General features: G+C 41.8%; 1 protein-coding gene across 7 annotated transcripts in view; it reads left to right on the plus strand.

Moving 5' to 3' along the window:
- Positions 1-1,274: 1,274 nt before the first annotated feature.
- DUSP16 (dual specificity phosphatase 16) overlaps positions 1,275-17,697 on the plus strand; it is a 102,527-nt gene continuing 86,104 nt past the window's right edge. For all 7 annotated transcript variants that reach the window (XM_030539295.1, XM_030539271.1, XM_030539305.1 and 4 more), the window contains exon 1: positions 1,275-1,778. The gene's annotated coding sequence lies outside the window, so the exon portion shown is untranslated. The remainder of the gene's footprint in view (positions 1,779-17,697) is intronic.

A 17,697-nucleotide genomic window follows, 5' to 3' on the forward strand; every position in this document is an offset into this window, starting at 1 on the left:
CTCAGAGATATGGATTTTTTAGACCTCTGAGTGATATAGTTATACCATCCTAATTTCCTAGTGTAGACCAGGACTAGGGTTCCTGAGCATGGCCCAGGGGTTAGGGCACTGGTTTAGGACTTGGGAGTGTTTGGGCTCAATTCCTTGCTCCACCACTGAATTCATGTGTGACCTTGAGCAAATGACTTAGGGCTGATCTACACTAAGAACTTACATCAGTATAGTTGGTCTCTCCTGGGTGTGAAAAGTTCACAACCTGGAGAGATGTAGCTATACCGACCTTACCCCCAGTGTAGACAGCACTAGGGTCAACAGAGGAATTGTTCCATTGGCTGAGCTACTGCCTCTCAGGGAGCTGGATTACCAACACCAACAGGTAGGGTAAGGTGACCAGATGCCCTGATTTTATAGGGACAGTCCTGATATTTGGGGCTTTGTCTTATATAGGGTCCTATTATCCCCCACTCCCTGTCCTGATTTGTCACACTTGCTGTCTGGTCACCATACCAACAGGAGAACCCCCCCCATCAGCATAGGTAGTGCCTACACTGAAGTGCTACAGTACCACAGTTGCGACAGCAGCATTTTAAGTGAAGATGTACCCTTGGTATTTCTATTCCTCATCTCTATGATGGGATTAATAGCATTCCCCTGCCTTACAGGGGTATTGTGAGCATATAATACAAGGGCTCCTGCTTGTGTTAAGGGTACAGTTGAATTGGGGCTGGAACTGGGGCTGGTGGTAAAATTCCCTAGTGTAGACATGGTGCTTAGCTGAGACTTAGCAGGGTTGGTTTAAATGGGCCTGTGAGGGACAAGGCAGGAAAGGGAGACAGAGGAGGATAGAGAAGGGGCTAGCTAAAGCCCAGGAGAGAGAAGAGAAAGGAGGCAGGGAGAAGGTGATAGGGCAGTAGGAGGCAGGAGAAGCAAAGGGAGAGAAGAAAGCAGAAGGCAGGGGCTGGGGAAGACAGCAGGAGTGAGAAGCGAAGGAAGGAGAGATAGCAAGGCGACGAGGCGGGAAAAAGGGAGGGAGAGCAGCAGCAACTTATTTGAATAGCTCCCTCATTGTAGCGCCGCTCTCCAGGCTCCTCCCAGGGGCTGCCTCAGAAACAAAGTATTCAAACAGGAGTCCAAAGGGAAGAAATGTGAACCCCGCCCCCTTTCAAGCGGAGAGAAAAAAGGGCAGACAGCGCTGGCGTGACACCAGCATTAGGTTCACTTGAAGCATGTGCTGAGGGGGGGAGACACAGCCAGAGTTGGAGGCTGGAGCTACTGCTGTGGGGGGAGAGAGAGGAGCAGCGGCTGCTTTGCCAGAGGTGGCTGCTGCTGTCTCCTTACCCTGCTCCTCTGCCCCCCCTCCCCCAGGCTGAGTTCATTCACTGGGATTGGTTTCAAATGACGCCATCTCTTTATTTTTACACCAATGACCTCATCCCAGGAGCTTGAAGTTTACTGACCAGCAAAACTCTCTCTCTCCCTCTCTCCTCCTCCTTGTGTCTGTTTGTTCTAGCCATTTATTAGTAATTGTGTGGTTCCTTTTGGAAACTTCAGCCTTTTTAACTTTCTTTTTCCCTTCGCAGCTTTTTTTTTTTCTTCTTCCCCCCCTTCATTTTCTCAAACCATCTGGAGGGGGGGAGGAGCTCCAAACTTTTCCCCTCTCCCCCCCCCCTTAAATAGATCAGAATAAAATTTTAAAGAAGAACAGCCTGGAGCTTCCCAGCGGTTGGAAGGAGAGAAAGTTGGGTCTGGCAGCAGCTCCAGTAGAGAAGAAGCTGGTGGTAACTTTTTTTTCCTTCTCCAGGAAACAAACGGGGGGGGGGGGGAGAGGGAGTAAGTGTTGAAAAGAAAGTAGAGGAAGGAGGGGGCTGGCAAAAGGGTTTGGGGGAGTTTTCTCCCTGGGTTCCTAGGGGCAGCCCCCCACAAACAAGTCACCCCCTCTTTCCCTCCAGTACGATAGGGACACCACTCTAGGGTGGGCTGGAGATAACGATCTGTGATCTCTTTGCAAGCAATCTTTAAAATCTCCGGGGTGGGTTGATCCTCTTCCCCAGCGTTCTGCTTTGTAGTTTTCTTGACTTGTGTTCTGGTAGTGGTGTGTATGTGTGTGTGTGTGTGTTTCAGTGTGTAGGCCCTAGGAGCAGAGGGAGATAGCAGCTAAACGAATTGGGGGTGAGTGAAGGTGGTGGAAGCTGCTAATAGTGATGGGGTTATGATATTATTCCATGCTCTCTCCTCATCTTCCCCACAATCCTTTTATTTCTCCCCCCCCCCCCGATTTTTTATTGAAAGGTTTGTTTCTCTGGCCCTCACTGGTTTACAGTCCCTTTCCCCACCTCGTATGGGAAGAAAGGGGGGACAGATGAGCTGCCGGTGTGAGACACTTTTTAGGCTTTAAAAAAGTACCAGTTCCTAACTGTTGTGCGTTTTTGAGTCTCTTAAACACTGCAAGCTGTTTTGTGGTTGTATGGGGTTTGGTTTGGTTTGTTTTTAAATTCACCTTTGGGAAAAGTACATAGCTACCTGTCTTGAATCCCAGATTTTAAAGGAGAGGGACAGAGAGAGAGAAAGCAGGGCTTCCTTTTGTATGAGGAGGGAAAAAGCATGATTTAAAAACAAGCAAAAAATTAGGTAGTTTGTTTACATTAAGTGTATTAAATAAAACAACCTTTTTGGAGGATGTTTTGGGAATTTCTTGACTTTGTTTGTTTTTTGCTTCCAGGAACAATAAGTGCTTCTGACCCCTCCCCCCCTTCAAATTTAGTAAACAGTAATTTGAATTCATGATTTCAAATGTTTTGAATTATTTAAAACAACTAAAGTTTTTTTAAAAACCATCTCATTTTACGGTATTATCCAAAACTTTAAACATGAGTGAAAGTACTGCCTTGAACTATACTAAATATTTTAACTAAGCAAGCCAACAAAATGGAGGGTTGAGGTAGAATCTTAAAAGTTACCTGTGAAACGTTACCTTGATTCCATTTTAAATATAGTGATTTTGAAAAGAGCTTGATTGGTGTTTTATATTACTTCAAGCCCTCCCTGGAATCATTTTCTGAATGTTTTTAAGAAGCCATGGGAGAAGGAAACACCTCCACACATCAACATGTGCTGAATAAGGTGTATGTGACAAGTCTATTGCATAACCTGACCAGCAGTGGTGTTATCAGTGTTCAACACTAGTAAACTACATCTAAGATGAAGGGCACTAAGCTGTTAAGAAATCTTAATATGTTTTTGTACAGTTATTGCAGCTCAAATTGATTATACGTGTATTCTCTTGTCCCTCTTTCTCTTCCTCCACCCACCAGATGAAAGGCATCACTAGTACATTTTACTGTTTCAGCTATGGCTAATTTTTGCTGGAACATTTGGTATATATCCATTATAACATAAATATATACGCACACTTTAAACTTGCTGGAGGCATTTTGAACTGTTTCTCACTGAAGAGATGTGTGTTCAGATTCTCTCTGGTTTTGTATGTGTGTGATCTTGCTTTTAGAATGTATTTCTGTTCCTGGCAGCATGTGGTTTGGTGGACACAGAACTTATGAAATCACAACTGCACAAGAGGAATTGGATTTTAAATGGGTGTATTTTTAGGGAGGGTGGAGAAATGTTAAGGATTAATTTCTTTGTCTGGTGTTCACCTTGCTGGCTCACTTGAAATTGGAGCATTCACAAGCCTATTCCTGAGATGAAATATGAGGGAAGTGTGTATGTTTTAAAAGCATATAGGGTTTTTTTGGTGGTGGATGGGAGGGAGGAAGGAGGAGGAACTTCCCTTCTCTCTCTCTCTCTCTTTTTTTTTTTTTTTTTTTTTGCTTCAGCTTCTGGAAACTGGAGAAAATTTTAAAGAATATGCTATTCCCAAAGAGTTCATACAATGACCAGATATGCTTGTTGGTGTTAGCAGACATTCCATACAAACATAAAAATTTGCAAGAGGTTTAATATATTCTATGCAGTAAGCTTCCTATGACAGTAGTGCTTGCACGTATCCTGATAGTGTGTGTTTTTTCTTAAATACAGCAAAAGTAATGGAGAAGGAAGTGTAAGTTCTAGGTGACAGCAGCAGGATTTTTTGGGGCGGAGTTAATATTTTAAATGTGCTAATGTCTCAAAAGACAGTTCAAATGTTCTAAAAATCCAGTGTACTTTATTCCTTATCTAGATCAGGGATTTTTTTTTTTAACTCAAAATAAATATCTTTGACTCTGATGGATCTAGTTTTCTGTTTCTAAATGAAAATACTGGGACAAAATCAGTCCATAGTTGCATCAGAGTAACTATGGAAATAAATAGGCTTGATTCATCTTTGATTGTGTAAAGTGCACACTCTTGGTCCAGTAGGGATAGCTATCCTAGCAGGGGCATTTGACCTTGGTAGAAGGGTGGAGTTATGGTTATAGCTGCCATATGCAATTGCAAGCTTCAGCACCAAACAGACTTTCTGCCATGAGAGTACTATGCTTCAGTTTCTTCCAGCAGAAGCTAGTGGTGCGCAGGGTGAATGGAGCCAAATAAAGTTACTGGATTTACACTGGTGTAACCAAGAGCAGAATATGTTCCTCTTTCTCTCTGTCGGAGACCGATCTAAATAATTCAGCTCACTAAGGCTTTGGAGAGCTAATTTAGGGTCCCCTTAGGATCTCTGGAAACCTTATTATGTCTCAAATGTATTGTCCAGCTGATAAACTAATTCCAGCTAATTTTCAGGCTTCTGTACCTGGAGGTGAGGCAAAATCCTGTTGCCAAGCAAGCAAAAACCTGATGTGGACAAGTGAAATGTTGTTGTTTTACTGCTATAAGGCACAATACTGACCTGCACTTAAAAAATTGTGGCTGTGATGACTGGCCAGTACCTTTGACTTGAGGCTGAAGAAGAGAACTGGCTTCCCCACCTCAGGTTTCATGTAAACCCTACCGAATGGCAAAAGAAATGGATCATTTCCCTTCCTAGGTTCTGATCCTGAAATCAGCTCTAAGACATGGGATTCTGCCCAGGCACAGCTCATTGCACCATTAGGGTATTCTGTTAAATTATTTCTCTGCCTATACTCAGTCCCGTGCATCCCCATGCTGCATTTTGAGAAGAGAGGTTAATTAGTGATGTGCCCCATACTGCATTTTTGTGATTGCCACTAAACGCTAGTTAGGCATTCACAAGGAAACTGAGGCTGGGGAGGCCATTTTTCACTCCACTATTGCCTGGTGCTTTACTAACAAGTAGGAAATCATGGGCATTGCCCTGAATGCTGACCATCTCAAGTGGACAAATCACATGACAGACCATGGAGTTGCTAGAGCGAACCAAATCACAGTAGCTGTATTGGTTCAGCGTTATCTTCCTTGGTTATTAAGCTGTGTGGCTTGGTTTATTAGTCATTGTTGTATTTTAAAATCATATAACCAAGGGAGAAACTAGCTCCAGAGCAGAGAGAAATGAAGTAAGGCAAGCTAAAATAAGTGCATTTCTGAGGGAGACGGTTCCTGGCAGAGGGAACTTTTCACCTTTAAGTCATAAGTCCCAGGCTGTCAGTGCACCTTTTGATTTTAAGGTAGGTCAGACCAGCAACTTTCTTTTCTAAGAGGGGATAGTGAACATAACACACACACACTCTCTCTCCCCCTCACCCCCCAAACCCCGCCAAATAATTCATTTGGACTACTTTAACAAAAACAAACAATAAAGTGAGAAACATGTTGTCCAACAATGAGATTGGGCCAAATCAAATGCCTTTGTGAAAATGCCCATATAGGAACCAGAAAATTCCATGTAGGAGAGTATCTGAATTCCCTCTGTATTCTATTGGGGGAGTTTGACCAGTGGGTTGAAGGGTCGGAATTTGCACATACCCTCCCCTACTACACAGTGGAAAAAACCTGGGTTCTGTCCCACGAGCCACATGGATTGTGTATAGAGGGGTCCCTTTATGTACCGATTCCAAGGATATAATCTGGCTTGCGTCTGTCTCTATTTTTTATTTTTAAATCTCTTGAGTCATTGTGGCTATTTTGTTGAGTGTTGCCTGGGCATGTGTGGTTATTAAAAAATATAATAATGCCCTGGCTTTCTGAGTAAACTGATCATCAGGAAATGGCAAATTCATTTTTCGTGGCTGTTAATTGTTGGCCTAACACACACACGTGGCATGTTTGTAAATTCTGCATGAATAAAAGATGAGGTCAAAAGATGTGGCTATTGGTTGACACTCTGATGTAAAGCCTCTTGTGTCCGGCTCTGGTTTCAACCCAGCTGAGCGCAGTAATGATTGGAAGTTATTGCCATCTCTCTGAGGTGAGTGAACTGTGAGTCTGTCATGTTTCTAGTAGATACCTCAAGAACCAAATCTTCTATTCTGTTACATCAGTTATATAACAGTGTAGCTCCATTAATTTCAGTAAAGTTACCAGACTGCAACTGGTGCAACAGAGTGGAGAAACAGGCCTGGAATCAGAACTGCCTTCACCACTAGAGGCGGTTCTGAGTTGAAGCACATTGCTGGGCTAGGAATGTTCCCACTACTGCTGACCTTGCTGTACCTCTGGGTAGATGTTTTTTGGTCTTTCGGGCTCTCTCTAGTACTTTCATTTAACGTCTGAAGAAAAATAAACATGTATTTTAAGGGAAAGTTTGGCTCTGTCCTTTCTAAATTTCTGTAGTTTAGTCAGAGCATCTCTTAGTTTGCTTAGGGATCTGGCTTGCTGGCAGCTGCTGGCATCTCTAGTGATGACCTTGTTGGCCACCAATAAGTTATTTTTCCTCAGTGCCAGAAGCAAGTCGGCATCTAGGGGAAGAAAGAGGGGGGGCAAGGCCTTGGGTCTCCTGCTGCACTCTGTAGTCTGCTACTGAGCCAAGACTGACCTACTCAGAATTGGCTCTGAGAAGATTGGCTTCTTTCCATTTTGTGTCCCTATGAAATGCTCCTGCGATTTAGAAACTAAGTGAAATAATTGGGCAGGCTAGAGAAGCAGGGAAGAGAGCAAAAGAAAGTTGCCATTGATGCTAGAAGGTTTGCTGTGACACTGCACTGTGTGGTTGTATCTTTTTAAACTTCTGAGGTGCAGTGAGGTAGGCAGAATGATCCTTTCTTAGTCTTTTTACCTTTCCTCCATGTTCCCAGTCCCCCATACTGCAATTCTTCTGATTTTTCTTCTCTTGCACTGTGTGAACCAACTGAATCATTAGCTATAGCATTTATGGTCCATAAATATGCCAAATTAATTGTTGAACAGAGTGCTTTAGCTGAGGAAATCCTTAGTTAAATCTATACCTTTATTTGACACAACATGAGCCATGCACCTTCAGCAAACTTTTAAACATTTCTCTTCAGTCACAATATTAGAATTGTTGTTATATAACAGATAGGATCATCAAAACTATAACTACCCATTCTCAGTGACTCGACTAAACCCACTACACACAGACCCTTTTAAATGTGTTTTCACACCCTTTTGTTTATAATATTTCATGTTTAAGGCAAGACTGTTTTCTTTTTACATGTAACAAATATTGATCTGCTTGTGTTCCGTCTTTTCTCACATAAGTTTTTAATTTTTTTAGATAATATAAAATACATCCTATTTTTCTTATGATAAATCTCATTTAAAATATTGAATGATAACCTAGAAAAAATAGAATATGAAATAGACATTCTCCATAAAACTATTAAGTTAGGTCAAATTTCAGCCCTAAACTACTGGACAAGGTCTCTTAATGTTAAAATCAAACTATTGATAATTAGTTTCATTGTGATGTACTTAATTTTGCTCTGTGAATGAAATGGGCTGTTTAGTGCCTAAATTATAGATTAATGGGTTTCTGCACATACGGCCTTTCATTTAAATGCCCTTGCATATTTGACTTCAATGTTTGATCGTATTTAGTGTTGATGGGAGGCAAAAAGATTGACCTGAGTGCTAAATGGTAGCAACATGTGACTGAGAACTTTTGCGGAGAGCATAAAATGAAGAGGACAACAGAGACTAATTGAATGAAATTCCTTTTATGCACACATTCTTGGGTTTGAATGACTAGTATGTATTCAGCCTGCTGGATTAGAAGGCTTTGGCTCTGCACAGATAGCATAGATGTTGCTCTCAAAATAGGAGAGAATTTGTAGGCATCTTCCTCCCCCGACCCCTTACTCCTGATAAATTAGATTCTGTACTTCATTTTTCTTCTCTTTTCCTTAGTTTTATAGTATGACTTGTTTAAGGCTAAATCGCTATTAATTAAACAACATCCCATCTGTATAATTCACTCCTGGTTTGAAAGGCGCCTGTCTCATGCCAGGATTTGGGTTTCAGGCCAATGAAGCTATTGCAGTGTAGTATGCATGGGGGAAAGGTAGGGTTGAGGGCAAGTTTTAGTGCCACATTTCAGATAAGATGTTAAGGTCTTGCGTGACTCTGGGTATCTGTAAGTAAGAAGCTGATGAGCCCCCTAATATATTCTAGCAATCTAAGATAAATCCGACTGTTCTGACTAACTTGTTCTCTTCCCCGTTGAAACGGGTTCTAATTCTGAAGGCTGTGTGTGAGAACTGTTTAAGAGCATGTTATGACTTCAGTATTTCCCTAAACAGCAACCATGCTACGAATTTCCAGTTTGACTGTAATGCTATTCGGAATATATGAAAGGTACTATATAAAATCTAAATTGCACTCCAATTCAAATTTTATAAAGACACATCAGTTAATGAGAAATAATTCTATAAAAAGTAGATGTATGTACTTAATGATACCTTAGTTATTCTCCTTCCACCTTTGAATTCAATGCAACCAATTGCTAAAAGAAAAACTAGCTGCAGCTACACTTGATTTAAAAGTTGATGTTTGGGTCACGTCTCTGCTTTACCCTGCTTAGACCATAACACAGCAATCAATAGACAAGTAAATTTAGGAATAGATACTTCCCAGAGCAAAAGAGCATGGCCAGCAAAACAACAGTATCCTAGTATTATCCTATTACAGATGCTCCCTGGGTTACGCAGGACCTGACTTATGCAAATTCGCACTTACGGAAAAAGTTCCATAAGCCAAAAATAGGATTTTCGAGTTGTGGAAATTTTTGCATAACATACAGATATAAATTTCTGACTTATGCAAAATTCGAGTTACGTAAGGCTTTCCAGAACGGGACGATTGCGTAAGTTGGGAGGGCGTCTGTACTCTTGTTAAAAATATTTTAAAATTACAAAGCACATTAGGGCCAAAATTTAAAGAACAGCTAAATTTAATAATCTCAATTGACATTTAAGAACCTGCCTAACTTCCTGTAGAGCTGTCAATCCAATAGCTTCCATTCGTGTTGGATTTTGTTCTTTTAGGCTCAATGTTTGCTTTCTTATTTAAAGAGGAGCCAGACCAGAAGGGGTGGTTAAGGAACACCTAGTTATGCTTCCTTTCACTTCCCAGAAATATCGCCTCACTACATTGTGTCACCCACATACTGTCAATTATATAGTTAAGCCTGCTTAGTCATTGTGCTGCCTTGTCATTTTTTCTTAAGAGCCAGAACTTTAAAATTTCTGCCTCGGAACAATCATCTTCCCTTGTGATGACGACGGAGTTAAAAAACATATGATGCCTTCCTGAATATTTTTGAAGAGACGAGCACCATGTTCATTGTCTGTTCTGGATTTTGTAATGATCCAGGGGAATGTGTTTTTGAAGGCTTTCAGCCATTTGTCTGATTACCAAAATAGTTTGAAGAAAAGAGATCTGACTTGTGCACCCTCCCTCCAAAATCCTCCTTTGGTAGTGGTAGGATGTTAATCATCAGTACATTAATTGCCCTCATTGGAAGAGTTGCACTAAAATTGGAGAAAATTAGAGATATCTTGCAAATAAAATTTATACAGCAAATAGTATAACATGAACGCTGTTTAAAAAACAAAACAAAACTATTCCCTTCTCATGTAACTCATAAAGATGTCCTGACTGCTGAGCAAGAGAGAAAACACTTAAGAGAAAATATAGATGTCCAGTCTTAGCACAGAGGCTTAACGTATTGTGAGTTCCATATAACAGTCCAAAGATCAAATCCAGAATAGCAGAAGACAAATGGAAAATCAACTATTCATATTGTAGAGGAGCAGGCACTTTGAAAAAGTTAACACCCATTATTGCCTTTGGAGTGGAAGGGTGACATTGTACTGATTTAAGCGAGACACACGTTTTGGGCCTAAACAACCCAGTGGCTTTTTTTGCCTTTTTTGGACAAACTTGAGTAGCCCTTAAATCTTTTGCCCTGTGAACCAATGTGGTGGGACTTGACAACACAGCGCAGGTGTAACCTATTCTGGTATGAGGAAATGCACAGTAATATTCTATCTGCTGCTTTTGTTGAGATGAAACCTATAGAAAAGCAATGGGGAGGCTTAGGTACTTTCTTTGTCTCTAACAGTGTTATGAGTTATTAATGACCTCTGCCTGTTAAGGGACAAAATATTTAATGGCAAGTCCTTTGTGTGCTGTATTTAATTGTGTAGTAAGCAAGTATATGTAACTATTTTTGTCCAAACAGTCTATATGGCAACATCTGATTTTAGGTAGGTATGAAATGTCATCATTGTTGAATGAGAACACATCTTTCCTTTAACTCAGACCTTGAGGGGGTGAGGTAGGGATGTAGTATTTTGAGAATTTTTTTTCTCTCTGAAATGTATTGAATGACTAACCTTTTTCTAATCCAGCTGTGGCACAAATATTCAAGATTATGCACAAAATAGGCAGGATATTTCTTGATCCTTTGGCTTTTAGGTCTCATGTTCAGTCTATAATTAACACGTTGTAGAGTAGGAAAGGATATAGGGGGTGATGGTGGTGAAATCTTATCACTTGACTCAACAATTGAGAGCTAGCCTCCAACCCGTGTTCTAATAAGAAACCTCTGGGTTGTGTTGTTTGGGGTTGTATGCACTTATGAGGGCATCACTTAGCAGCACCTAAAAATAGCTGAGTATAGTGACATTTTGTTAGCAAACACTAGTTTAAAGAGACACAATGTTTGTTTTAGGAATTTTAAAGAGTACCAAGTTTTCTTACAGAACTCCATCTGCTTTGCAAGAAAAATGGCCTTTAGGGCATTTTAAACCAGGGTGAAATCTTTAAAGGCTTAGGTTACTGAAATACTTTAGTTAAAATAAGCAATTTTTGTGGAGGTCTGGGTGAGGCGTTTTAAAAATTCCTTAGCAAAAGTCTGTCCTTAATATGGACAAGTGCTGTCTCTGGCCCTGATTCAGCAAAACACGTAAGCTTGTGATTAACTAAACAAAGTGCTCAAGTCCTATTGAAGTCAGTGGGTCTTAGGTATAATAGGTTCTTTGCTGAATTGGTGTATCTTTGAAGTGGGAGAAAATGTTTATTTTGAGATTTATCTGTGTCGTAACTTTATTCCCAGATCTGGACCTTAGCGTCCAAAATATGGGGGTTAGCATGAAAACCTCCAAGCTTAGCTACCAGCTTGGACCTGGTACTTGCTGCCACCACCCAAAAAATTAGTGTTTTGGGGCACTCTGGTCCCCCTGAAAAACCTTCCCTGGGGACCCCAAGACCCAAATCCCTTGAGTCTCACAACAAAGGGAAATAATCCTTTTTCCCTTCCCCCCTCCAGGTGCTCCTGGAGAGATACACAGACACAAGCTCTGTGAATCCAAACAGAGTGACTCCCCCTCTCTGTTCCCAGTCCTGGAACAAAAAGTACTTTCCTCTTCACCCAGAGGGAATGCAAAATCAGGCTAGCCACTTCAACACACACAGATCTCCCCTGATTTCTTCCTCCCACCAATTCCCTGGTGAGTACAGACTCAATTTCCCTGAAGTAAAGAAAACTCCAACAGGTCTTAAAAGAAAGCTTTATATAAAAAGAAAGAAAAATACAAATGGTCTCTCTGTATTAAGATGACACAATACAGGGCAATTTCTTAAAAGAATATTGAATAAACAGCCTTATTCAAAAAGAATACAAATCAAAGCACTCCAGCACTTATATTCATGCAAATACCAAAGAAAAGAAACCATATAACTTACTATCTGATCTCTTTGTCCTTACACTTAGAAACAAAAGATTAGAAAACAGAACTACTTCTCCAAAGCTCAGAGAAAGCAGGCAGCCAGCAAACAAAGACCCCAGACACACAATTCCTCCACCCAAAGTTGAAAAAATCCGGTTTCCTGATTGGTCCTCTGGTTAGGTGCTCCAGGTGAAAGAGACATTAACCCTTAGCTATCTGTTTATGACAATCTGAAAATAAACAATGCTTAGGGGGATGGGACACAGATTTTTGGAACAGTTATGTTAGAAATCTCTTGCACTGGTATTTGTTCTGTGTGTGTTTGTCCTATCTGGTAACCTCTCTTTTCAGGAGGGCCAGCCATTATTTTTAGTGAAACATTTGCTATTTTTTTGTTCTATCCCTCCTAAAACACTCTCTTATATTAATGTGGGGGAAAATAACTTTTATTTCTTCTTTAAATGTCTCTAATTGCTGTCAGAAGTTGGCTGTCATGTGTTACAGTTGGACTTGAAAATTCTACTTACCTGTGGAAAGTAGGATTTTTAAAAAGTACCCCCCCCATCAAATACCATCAGCTTTTGCAGAATGTAAGCTATAGTAATTAAAAACAAAACATCTGCCCTCCCAACAAATCAAAAACATAAACAGAACTGCTACCATATTCTTTTACCTTCATTCCCTCTAAAAAATTTCTAGCTGTTATGGCTGTATATATAACTTTGGCCAACATAAACCAAATATACCTTGATGTATTTATTGTACCATCTTCCCATGTTTGCAGACTGAGCTTCAATGCCTCTGCTGCTGCTCAGAGTGTTCCAAGCTTCAGTGGGTAGAAATGGCTCAGTCTTGCCAGTTTTCTCTGTGGCTGTCCACAGCCAGGTGGGCAGCGGTGAAACTGATGAAAATAAGGCCAGTTTGACTTTGCTGCTGCTGTTTAGGATAATGGGGATGAAATAAGGAGGGGGCGGAGAACAAGTAGGGAATGCAGTTTAGGGGCTTGTCTACATCAGAAAGTTGCAGCGCTGGTGAGGGAGTTACAGCGCTGCAACTTTGAAGGTGTACACATCTGCAGGGCACCACCAGCGCTGCAACTCCCTGTTTGCAGCGCTGGCCGTACTCCCGTTTTGTCTCGGGTGTAGAGGATCCAGCGCTGGTGATCCAGCGCTGGTAATCCAATGTAGACAGTTACCAGCGCTTTTCTTGACCTCCGTGGAAGGAGGAAGCCTCTGGTAATCAAGCTGGTTTCCTTTCCCGGTTTGCTCTCTCGGTCCCGGAGCCAGCCAGCAAACCGCAGGGAAGGAGACCTGCTTGCTCGGGGTTCCGGGACCGAGAGAGCAAACCGGGAACGCCGCGGTTTGCTCTCTCGGTCCCGGAGCCACCCAGCAAACCGCAGGGAAGGAGACCTGCTTGCTCGGGGTTCCGGGACCGAGAGAGCAAACCGGGAAAGGAAACCAGCTTCGCCGCGGTTTGCTCTCTCGGTCCCGGAACCCCGAGCAAGCAGGTCTCCTTCCCTGCGGTTTGCTGGCTGGCTCCGGGACCGAGAGAGCAAACCGCGGCGTTCCCGGTTTGCTCTCTCGGTCCCGGAACCCCGAGCAAGCAGGTCTCCTTCCCTGCAGTTTGCTGGGTGGCTCCGGGACCGAGAGAGCAAACCGCGGCGAAGCTGGTTTCCTTTCCCGGTTTGCTCTATCGTCCCGGAACCCCCCTTGAAGCCGCCCAACAGCGCTGCAGTGTGGCCACATCTAACACCACTTGCAGCGCTGGTTGCTGTAAGTGTGGCCACTCTGCAGCGCTGGCCCTATACAGCTGTACTAATACAGCTGTAACAACCAGCGCTGCAAAATTTTAGATGTAGACATGGCCTAGAGGAAGAGAGGGCATGATATAAGGAGACAGAAGGAAGAAGACAAAAGGAGATACAGAGAGTGGAGACAGTGCATCTTTTCCTGCACTATGATCTAGTATGGGGAAGAAAAGGAGGAAAAGTAGAGTGAAACCTGGTGGGCAAAGGAGATGTTGTGCACTTTTTTTGGGGGGGGCAGGGGGAAGCTATTAAAATGGAATGTTTGAGTGTTGTAATACAATTGGGCTTTGTTCTTTTAAACTACAGAGAGTGTAGTTCTAGGTTGGTGACAAGACAGGTATTTTCATTGTGATTAGTAGCATTGTGCTAGAAGGTATCGAGTAAGGTTGTATTACTCCCCGCCCCCCCCCCCCCCAAAAAAAAAAAAAAAAAAGGCCCAGCAACAACAACCAAAGCCCAACTTTGGTGTAGTGTTTTAACATAGGCGTTTTGCAATTCATATATGGTAATCAGATGTGGTCCAACAATATTTTAGGAAGTATAGGAAAATACAATTTCTGATAGGCTCAGTATTGCAAATACTACAGGTCCAACTAGAGAATGTAAGAAAACTTTAATACTAACTTGCTTTGAATGGGAGTTACTTTTAAGAGCATACTGTTTTTGTAAGTTTGTAGTCCTAGTTCAATTTAAATCATCATAATATAATAGGCAAACTTAGGGTGACCAGATGAGAGATGTGAAATATCGGGACGCAACAGAGCAACAACAACAAAAAAACCCCAAGAGCTGATGGCGAAGGAAAAAACAAAAGCGCAAAAAAAAACCCAACCAAGAGCCGCGGGAGCATAGGAAAAATTGGTGGGGGCTGAGTACTCACTGGCAGCTCCACGCCCCACCCCCCCTACACCAGCTCACCTTCGCTCTGCCTCCACCTCCCCTGAGCTGGCTGCGGCATCCTGCTTCTCACTTCTCCCTCCAGCGCTTGTGTTGCCATGCAGCTGATTAGCACAAGCCAGGGAGGGAGGCGTGAGGAGGAGGAATGCAGCATGCTTGGGGAAGAGGCAGGGCCGGGGCAAGGATTTGGGGAGGGATCCAATAGGGCAGTGAGGGAGGGAGTGGGGGGGCCAGGGCAGGGATTTGGGGAGGGATCCGGTGGGGGAGGGAGGGGCAGGGGGGCGTGAGCCCCCTCCACCTGTGCGCTGGAGGGCAAAATATCAGGACAATTCACGTCCCAACCGACGTTTGGTCAGGAGACGGGACAAACAAATATCGGAACAGTCCTGATAAAATCGGGACGTCTGGTCACCCTAGGCACACTCAAAATCCTGCATGTGAAATTAGGATATGTGATTGCTCTTGGAGAAGGTTATATTTTTCCTGGCCTTGTGTTATGGATTTTAAACAGTAAAGCTTAGAAAGGCAACCAACAGATTAATTGCATTTCAAATGCTACACCATAAAAACAGCCTACCTCTTCATCTGGAGAGAGGCCTTGGGACAGTAGGCCACAAATAACTTGCTTGCTCTCAGGCACCTGTAAAGAAGTATTATATATAAATTCCCCCTCTACAGTGCATCTGTTAGTCTTCACTAATTGATTCCCTGATGAATGCATGATTTACTTCCTTCCCGTCTGTCCCCATTTATCCTTGGATGTTTACATCTGTACAGATCATAGGTATGTGGTTAGTTCAGATGGAAGAGAAATTTTGCCTTTAACATGACTTAAAGTTTTAAGTGATACTGTATATGTGACTAGTGATCTGGAGTGCTTCTAAAGTACACCTCTACCTTGATATAACGCGACCCAATATAACCCGGATTTGGATATAAGGCAGTAAAGCAGTGCTCCAGGGGAAGGCGGGGCTGCGCACTCCGGTGGAGAAAAGCAAGTTCGACATAAGCATTGTATTGAGGTAGAGCTGTATGTCCAGTCCAGGAGACTGATGCCCTTTAGTCACAGCAGGCACAGTGGTGCTTGTGTTAGCTTCAGCAGACCAACCACCATTATTTATTTATTTTTAATTTAAATAATCTAGTATTCTATTAGGGTTCACACTGAGTGATGTACAAACACATAGGAAGAAATGGTCACTGTCCAAAAAGCTTCAATCTCCACACACAAAACAGAAAAATATTGATCGATGCCTTATAAGCAAAATATCAAAGGTATAAAACTTCTCTAGATGTTAAAATAAATATTCCTCAAACCATTCTCTCTCCCTCTCTGTTCTGACCTCTAACCAGCCTGCTCTTCTATTGCTGACCAAAGATCAATGGGCAAGATCTTCAGCTGAGGTAAATCAACATGGCTGTGTTAACTTCAGTGCACCAGCTGACTGACCCGCTTTGTGTCTAGTCTGTCCTGGAGGGACCGTCAAGGCATGAAAGCTTTCCCCTCTCCACACCTATTCAATGCTTGCTTCTCTGCTGAGACAGCCAATAGTTGCAGTTGTGGCTTTGTGATTGGACATGTCTGCTAGAAATGAGACTGAAACAACAAATTCATTTCAGATAGTCCATCTAAAAAGCTGTAAGATGACAACTGTTACTGGTCACTACACATCAGGACTGGATTGAACTGGCTGCTTTGAAGTCTGAAGGGTTCTATAATCCATTTTAAATCTCTTGGTCTCCCAAGCGATATTACAAATAGTCTTCATGTGAGGATGAATTTCAGTTTCACTGCTTTAGTTAAAATTACTGGCTTTTCTGCTCTTTGCTTACTATATATAAAGCATTTTGAAATATTTTGAATGAGTGTTATGTAAAACCATAGTCTAAATAGATCTAGGGACAGCATGTTACCAGAAACTGTTTAATATTAGTTTATTTACACTTTTTTTTTTTTAACTGTCTTGCCGTTGCTCTTGGGTTGCGTTCTCTTCACATTTCACAAGCTGAGCAGGGTTGGGCTGAGATTCAGAGAGCACTTGGATATGAGGTCTCAAAGGAACATTTAGGAAATGGTGTTGATGATTCCATAGGTAGAAATACAGAAATTGGTATACTGGAGCAAGTCTCTCTAACCTAGTATCTTATTTGTGAGTGTGGCTAGCATCTGATGCTTCAGAAGAATGTGCAAGAAACCTCAGAGCAGACAACGAAAAATCCTTTTTTTTTTTTTTTTTAAGATATCAGACTTGATTTGACTTTTCATTTTCATTCAGTCCCCTGTGTCTTTGCATTTTGAAAATAGATAAATAGGAGTGATTGACTTTACCTTGTCCATACTATTGTTTTGTATACCCCATGTCCCCTCACCAAACTAAATGGTACCAGTCTTTTTAGTCTCTCTCCATATGGAAGTCTTTCCGTACTTGTAATAACTCTTCTTATCTGATTCTGACCATATTAAAAAAGGTCAGAGACAGACAGTAAAATTTTTTAAATATTATGTCTCTGGCTATAACTATATCTGTCTATAAAATATTGTGTATGAGAGAGAGAAAACAGAACTGAACACAGTACTCCAGGTGAGGCTCTGCCATTGATAAAACAGATCATTCAGATAATACTTTCTAGTTTTTTTTCTTAGCATTTGGTTTTTGAATGCTGCTGCATTTGATTAGGCATTTTTCGTTGAGCAATTCCACAGTGATGCCTAGATCTCTTTTCCATGAGCAGCCACAGCTAATTTAGAAACTGGTGATTAAAATTATTCCTTGCAACCTTGCTTTTGTAAACATTTGACTTTAATCTGTATTATGCTGCCCGTTTACCTAGTTTGGTTAGGAACCTTTGAAGTTCGTCACAATAGCGTTGTCTAATCTAAATTTTGTCACTAGCAAACTTTGCCACCTCACTGCTTGTCCCCTTTTCCAGGTCATTAATAAATGTTAACCAACACTGGTCTGAAAC

This window comes from Gopherus evgoodei, chromosome 1 (assembly GCF_007399415.2).
Source record: "Gopherus evgoodei ecotype Sinaloan lineage chromosome 1, rGopEvg1_v1.p, whole genome shotgun sequence".
NCBI lineage: Eukaryota > Metazoa > Chordata > Testudines > Testudinidae > Gopherus > Gopherus evgoodei.